Genomic DNA, 7,362 nt, shown 5'->3' with positions numbered 1-7,362 from the left:
GTTATTAGGAAGACTTGTATGTGATTACCGAATGTTGTTCGGAGTCCCGGATGAGATCCCGGACGTCACGGGGAGTTCCGGAAGGGTTCGGAGGTGAAGATTTATATATGGGAAGTTGTCATGCGGACACCGGAAAGTTTCGGGGGCGTATCGGTAATGTATCGGGGCCACCGGAGGGGTTCCGGGGGTCCACCGGGAGGGGCCACCCCTCTTGGTGGGCCACATGGGCCGCGTGCGGCAGGGAACCAGATCCTGGAGGGCTGGGTGCCCCCCCCCTTGGGCCCATGCACCTAGGGTTGGGGGGGGAACCCTAAAGGGGGCGCCCCCCTTTGCTTGGGGGGCAAGCCCCCTCCCTGGCCGCCCCCCCCCCTCTAGATCTCATCTAGAGGGGGACGGCCCCCTTCCCCCTTCCCCTATAAATAGAGGGGTGAGGGGAGGGCTGAATACCTGATCCAAGGCGCAGCCCCTCCCCTCCCCAACACCTCTCCTCCTCCGTTAGCGCTTGGCGAAGCCCTGTCAGAGTACTGCCTCTCCACCAACACCACGCCGCCGTGCTGCTGCTGGAACCTTCTTCCTCGACCTCTCCTTCGCCCTTGCTGGATCAAGAAGGAGGAGACGTCGTCCATACCGTACGTGTGTTGAACGCGGAGGTGCTGTCCGTTTAGCACTTGGTCATCGGTGATTTGAATCACGGCGAGTACGACTCCATCATCACCGTTCCCTTGAACGCTTCCGCACGCGATCTACAAGTGGTATGTAGATGCAATCTCTCTCCCATGACTCGTTGCTTAGATGAACTCATAGATGGATCTTGGTGAAATCATAGGAAAAATTTTAATTTTCTGCAACGTTCCCCAACAGTGGCATCATGAGCTAGGTCTATGCGTAGTTCTCTATTGCACGAGTAGAACACAATTTTGTTGTGGGCGTAGATCTTGTCAACTTGCTTGCCGCTACTAGTTTTTTCTTGCTTCAGCGGTATTGTGGGATGAAGCAGCCTGGACCGACCTTACACGTACGCTTACGTGAGACAGGTTCCACCGACTGACATGCACTAGTTGCATAAGGTGGCTAGCGGGTGTCTGTCTCTCCTACTTTAGTTGGAGCGGATTAGATGAAAAGGGTCCTTATGAAGGGTAAATAGAAGTTGACAAAATCAAGTTGTGGTTATTCGTAGGTAAGAAAACGTTCTTGCTAGAACCCAATTGCAGCCACGTAAAAGATGCACCAACAATTAGAGGACGTCTAACTTGTTTTTGCAACAATTGTCATGTGATGTGATATGGCCAGAAATTGTGATGAATGATGAATGATATATTGTGATGTATGAGATCATGTTCTTGTAATAGGAATCACGACTTGCATGTCGATGAGTATGACAACCGGCAGGAGCCATAGGAGTTGTCTTTATTTTTGTATGACCTGCGTGTCATTGAAGAACGCCATGTAAATTACTTTACTTTATTGCTAAACGCGTTAGCCATAGAAGTAGAAGTAGTCGTTGGCGTGACAACTTCATGAAGACACAATGATAGAGATCATGGTGTCATGCCGGTGACGAAGATGATCATGGAGCCCCGAAGATGGAGATCGAAGGAGCTATATGATATTGGCCATATCATGTCACTACTATATAATTGCATGTGATGTTTATTATGTTTTATGTATCTTGTTTACTTAGAACGACGGTAGTAAATAAGATGATCCCTTATAATAATTTCAAGAAAGTGTTCCCCCTAACTGTGCACCGTTGCTAAAGTTCGTCGTTTCGAAGCACCACGTGATGATCGGGTGTGATAGATCCTTACGTTCACATACAATGGGTGTAAGACAGATCTACACATGCAGAACACTTAGGGTTAACTTGACGAGCCTAGCATGTACAGACGTGGCCTCGGAACACAGAGACCGAAAGGTCGAACATGAGTCGTATGGAAGATATGATCAACATGGAGATGTTCACCGATGATGACTAGTCCGTCTCACGTGATGATCGGACACGGCCTAGTCGACTCCAATCGTGTAAACACTTAGATTACTAGAGGGATGTCTAATCTGAGTGGGAGTTCATTAAATAATTTGATTAGATGAACTTAATTATCATGAACTTAGTCTAAAACTTTTGCAAAATATGTCTTGTAGATCAAATGGCCAACGCTCATGTCAACATGAACTTCAACGCGTTCCTAGAGAAAACCAAGCTGAAAGATGATGGCAGCAACTATTCGGACTGGGTCCGGAACCTAAGGATCATCCTCAAAGAAGCCAAGAAAGATTATGTCCTAGATGCACCGCTAGGTGAAGCACCCATCCCAGAGAACCAAGACGTTATGAACACTTGGCAATCACGTGCTGATGATTACTCCCTCGTTCAGTGCGGCATGCTTTACAGCTTAGAACCGGGGCTCCAAAAGCGTTTTGAGAAGCACGGAGCATATGAGATGTTCGAGGAGCTGAAAATGGTTTTCCAAGCTCATGCCCGGGTCGAGAGATATGAAGTCTCCGACAAGTTCTATCAGTGAGCACATACTCAAAATGTCTGGGTTGCACAACCGCCTGTCCCAGTTGGAGATCAACCTCCCGGACCAGGCAGTCATTGACAAAATCCTTCAGTCGCTCCCACCAAGCTACAAGAGCTTTGTGCTGAACTACAATATGCAGGGGATGGTGAAGACGATTCCTGAAGTATTCTCAATGCCGAAGTCAGCAGAGGTTGAAATCAAGAAAGAACATCAAGTGTTGATGGTCAATAAGACCACTAAGTTCAAGAAGGGCAAGGGTAAGAAGAACTTCAAGAAGGACGGCAGAGATGTTGCCGCACCCGGTAAGCCAGTTGCCGGGAAGAAGTCAAAGAATGGACCCAAGCCTGAGACTGAATGCTTTTATTGCAAGGGGAAGGGTCACTGGAAGCGGAACTGCCCCAAATACTTAGCGGACAAGAAGGCTGGCAACACTAAAGGTATATTTGATATACATGTAATTGATGTGTACCTTACCAGTACTCGTAGTAACTCCTGGGTATTTGATACCGGTGTCGTTGCTCACATTTGTAACTCACAGCAGGAGCTGCGGAATAAGCGGAGACTGGCGAAGGACGAGGTGACGATGCGCGTCGGGAATGGTTCCAAGGTCGATGTGATCGCCGTCGGCACGCTACCTCTACATTTACCTACGGGATTAGTTTTAAACCTCAATAATTGTTATTTAGTGCCAAGTTTGATCATGAACATTGTATCTGGATCTCTTTTAATACGAGATGGCTACTCATTTAAATCCGAGAATAATGGTTGTTCTATTTATATGAGAGATATGTTTTATGGTCATGCCTCGATGGTCAATGGTTTATTCTTAATGAATCTCGAGCGTAATGTTACACATATTCATAGTGTGAATACCAAAAGATGTAAAGTTGATAACGATAGTCCCACATACTTGTGGCACTGCCGCCTTGGTCACATTGGTGTCAAGCGCATGAAGAAGCTCCATGCTGATGGACTTTTAGAGTCTCTAGATTATGAATCATTTGACACATGCGAACCATGCCTCATGGGCAAAATGACCAAGACCCCGTTCTCCGGAACAATGGAGCGAGCAACCAACTTATTGGAAATCATACATACTGATGTGTGTGGTCCAATGAGCGTTGAGGCTCGTGGAGGATATCGTTATGTTCTCACTCTCACTGATGACTTGAGTAGATATGGGTATGTCTACTTGATGAAACACAAGTCTGAGACCTTTGAAAAGTTCAAGGAATTTCAGAATGAAGTAGAGAATCAATGTGACCGAAAGATAAAATTCTTACGATCGGATCGTGGAGGAGAATATTTAAGTCACGAATTTGGTACACACTTAAGAAAATGTGGAATCATTTCACAACTCACGCCGCCTGGAACACCTCAGCGTAACGGTGTGTCCGAATGTCGTAATCGCACTCTATTGGATATGGTGCGATCTATGATGTCTCTTACCGATTTACCGCTATCATTTTGGGGATACGCTCTAGAGACAGCTACATTCACTTTAAATAGGGCACCGTCTAAATCCGTTGAGACGACACCATATGAATTATGGTTTGGGAAGAAACCTAAGCTGTCGTTTCTGAAAGTTTGGGGATGCGATGCTTATGTCAAGAAACTTCAACCTGAAAAGCTCGAACCCAAGTCGGAAAAATGCGTCTTCATAGGATACCCCAAAGAAACCATTGGGTATACCTTCTACTTAAGATCCGAGGGCAAGATCTTTGTTGCCAAGAACGGATCCTTTTTGGAAAAAGAGTTTCTCTCGAAAGGAGTAAGTGGGAGAAAAGTAGAACTCGATGAAGTACTACCTCTTGAACCGGAAAGTAGTGCAGCTCAGGAAAACGTTCCTGTGGTGCCTACACCGACTGGAGAGGAAATTAATGATGATGATCAAGGTACTTCTGATCAAGTTGCTACCGAACTTCGAAGGTCCACAAGGACACGCTCCACACCAGAGTGGTATGGCAACCCCGTCCTGGAAATCATGTTGTTAGACAACGGTGAACCTTCGAACTATGAAGAAGCGATGGTGGGCCCAGATTCCAACAAATGGCTAGAAGCCATGAAATCCGAGATAGAATCCATGTATGAAAACAAAGTATGGACTTTGACTGACTTGCCCGATGATCGGCGAGCGATAGAAAACAAATGGATCTTTAAGAAGAAGACGGACGCGGATGGTAATGTCACCATCTATAAAGCTCGACTTATCGCTAAGGGTTATCGGCAAGTTCAAGGGATTGACTACGATGAGACTTTCTCTCCCGTAGCGAAGCTTAAGTCCGTCCGAATCATGTTAGCAATTGCCGCATACTATGATTATGAGATATGGCAGATGGACGTCAAAACGGCATTCCTTAACGGGCATCTTAAGGAAGAACTGTATATGATGCAGCCGGAAGGTTTTGTCGATCCTAAGAATGCTAAAAAAGTATGCAAGCTCCAGCGATCCATTTATGGGCTGGTGCAAGCATCTCGGAGTTGGAACATTCGCTTTGATGAGATGATCAAAGCGTTTGGGTTTATGCAGACTTATGGAGAAGCCTGCGTTTACAAGAAAGTGAGTGGGAGCTCTGTAGCATTTCTCATATTATATGTAGATGACATACTTTTGATGGGAAATGATATAGAATTCTTGGACAGCATTAAGGCCTACTTGAATAAGTGTTTTTCAATGAAGGACCTTGGAGAAGCTGCTTATATATTAGGCATCAAGATCTACAGGGATAGATCGAGACGCCTCATAGGTCTTTCACAAAGCACATACCTTGATAAGATTTTGAAGAAGATCAAAATGGATCAGTCCAAGAAAGGGTTCTTGCCTGTACTGCAAGCTTTGAGATTGAGCTCGGCTCAATGCCCGACCTCGGCAAAAGATAAAGAAGAGATGAGCATCATCCCCTATGCCTCAGCCATAGGATCTATTATCTATGCCATGCTGTGTACCATACCTGATGTAAACCTTGCCGTAAGTTTGGTAGGAAGGTACCAAAGTAATCCCGGCAAGGAACACTGGACAACGGTCAAGAATATCCTGAAGTACCTGAAAAGGACAAAGGACATGTTTCTCGTTTATGGAGGTGATGAAGAGCTCGTCGTAAAGGGTTACGTCGATGCTAGCTTCGACACAGATCTGGATGACTCTAAGTCACAAACCGGATACGTGTATATGTTGAATGGTGGAGCAGTAAGCTGGTGCAGCTGCAAGCAGAGCGTCGTGGCGGGATCTACATGTGAAGCGGAGTACATAGCAGCCTCGGAGGCAGCGCATGAAGCAATTTGGGTGAAGGAGTTCATCACCGACCTAGGAGTCATACCCAATGCGTCGGGGCCGATCAAACTCTTCTGTGACAACACTAGAGCTATTGCCCTTGCCAAGGAGCCCAGGTTTCACAAGAAGACAAGGCACATCAAGCGTCTCTTCAACTCCATCCGAGAAAATGTTCAAGATGGAGACATAGATATTTGCATAGTACATACGGATCTGAATGTCGCAGATCCGTTGACTAAACCTCTCTCGCGGGCAAAACATGATCAACACCAGAACTCTATGGGTGTTCGATTCATCATAATGTAACTAGATTAGTGACTCTAGTGCAAGTGGGAGACTGTTGGAAATATGCCCTAGAGGCAATAATAAAAGTATTATTATTATATTTCCTTGTTCATGATAATTGTCTTTTATTCATGCTATAATTGTATTATCCGGAAATCGTAATACACGTGTGAATACATAGACCACAATACGTCCCTAGTAAGCCTCTAGTTGACTAGCTCGTTGGTCAACGGATAGTCATGGTTTCCTGACTATGGACATTAGATGTCATTGACAACGGGATCACGTCATTAGGAGAATGACGTGATGGACAAGACCCAATCCTAAGCATAGCACAAGATCGTGTAGTTCGTTTTGCTAGAGCTTTTCCAATGTCAAGTATCTCTTCCTTAGACCATGAGATCGTGTAACTCCCGGATACCATAGGAGTGCTTTGGGTGTACCAAATGTCACAACGTAACTGGGTGACTATAAAGGTGCACTACAGGTATCTCCGAAAGTGTCTGTTGGGTTGATACGGATCGAGACTGGGATTTGTCACTCCGTATGACGGAGAGGTATCTCTGGGCCCACTCGGTAATGCATCATCATAATGAGCTCAAAGTGACCAAGTGTTTGGTCACGGGATCATGCATTATGGTACGAGTAAAGTGACTTGCCGGTAACGAGACTAAACATGGTATTGGGATACCGACGATCGAGTCTCGGGCATGTAACGTACCGATTGACAAAGGGAATTGCATACGGGGTTGATTGAATCCTCGACATCGTGGTTCATCCGATGACATCATCGAGGAGCATGTGGGAGCCAACATGGGTATCCAGATCCCGCTGTTGGTTATTGATCGGATAGTCGTCTCGGTCATGTCTGCATGTCTCCCGAACTCGTAGGGTCTACACACTTAAGGTTCGGTGACGCTAGGGTTATTAGGAAGACTTGTATGTGATTACCGAATGTTGTTCGGTGTCCCGGATGAGATCCCAGACGTCACAGGGAGTTCCGGAAGGGTCCAGAGGTGAAGATTTATATATGGGAAGTTGTCATGCGAACACCGGAAAGTTTCGGGGGCGTATCGGTAATGTACCGGGGCCACCGAAGGGGTTCCGGGGGTCCACCGGGAGGGGCCACCCCTCTTGGTGGGCCACATGGGCTGCGTGGGGCAGAGAACCAGCCCCTGGAGGGCTGGGCGTCCCCCCCCCCCCTTGGGCCCATGCTCCTAGGGTTGGGGGGAACCCTAAAGGGGGCGCCCCCCTTTGCTTAGGGGGCAAGCCCCCTCCCTGGAC

Source organism: Triticum dicoccoides, chromosome 6B, assembly GCF_002162155.2.
Source record: "Triticum dicoccoides isolate Atlit2015 ecotype Zavitan chromosome 6B, WEW_v2.0, whole genome shotgun sequence".
Classification (NCBI taxonomy): Eukaryota; Viridiplantae; Streptophyta; class Magnoliopsida; order Poales; family Poaceae; genus Triticum; species Triticum dicoccoides.
This window is presented reverse-complemented; position numbering follows the sequence as displayed.